Below are 832 nucleotides of genomic sequence, written 5' to 3'. Positions count from 1 at the left end.
ATATCTACTCCTCAAATCAATAACGGTTAAAGCATACTTGTACCCCTTATCATTATTGAGTTCAATCAAATCAGCAGACCAGATATAATCTACTTCCTTGGAATAAACTTTCCTTCTCTGAAACTTTGTGAATATTGGTTTATGTAATTCATCAGCTAATTGCTCTTCAGTCTTAATGGCATCATTAGAGCCTATGAGTTTTTTGAATTTCCAAGTCCAAGTTTCAATTTAGCACTAATCATCTTCTTCACGATGAACCTATCAACTTTTTCTCTCAAGGTTGGATTTTGTATCAGAGACAAATTATACAACATTTCTCTATCGGCTTCATGCTTTTCTTCCAACGTTGTGGTATTCCCATAATCAATATCGTGTCTCATGCACACTTCATCAACTCTATTGATTGGTTTACTCCAGGATTTAGGATTGTCTGCCTCATCTAATCTTTTATCCAAGTTTGTGCCTGGACCACAGAAAGAATACCCTGGAAGATGTAATTCCCCTGGTATTCCAGTAGTTGTAAATTTACTTCCTGATAAAAACTTTTGTATATCTCCTCCGAGTTTGTGTTTGGAGATAAATTGATTTTTTTGAACCACACACCGAACATATACCTTTTTGGATAACCCTGTTATTTTTACTTTTAATATATGAAATATTTTTAGTATTAGTTTTCTTTTTACATTTGAGACAATAACTCATTTATTTATGTGAAAAAGTCCTGCAGAGTGCGAAAACCTTTTTAGTTTCCAACATGCACATTTGAATCTTAATTTTTAAAACATAAAGAATCCTAAGAAATGCCTTCACTCTCTCCTCCATTTATTTAAGA

Source organism: Eptatretus burgeri, unplaced genomic scaffold, assembly GCF_056783735.1.
Source record: "Eptatretus burgeri isolate ZD-2024b unplaced genomic scaffold, Ebu_testis_v1 Ebu_testis_scaffold_192, whole genome shotgun sequence".
NCBI classification, from domain to species: Eukaryota; Metazoa; Chordata; class Myxini; order Myxiniformes; family Myxinidae; genus Eptatretus; species Eptatretus burgeri.
The sequence above is the reverse complement of the archived record's forward strand: the minus strand, read 5'-3'. Positions refer to the sequence as shown.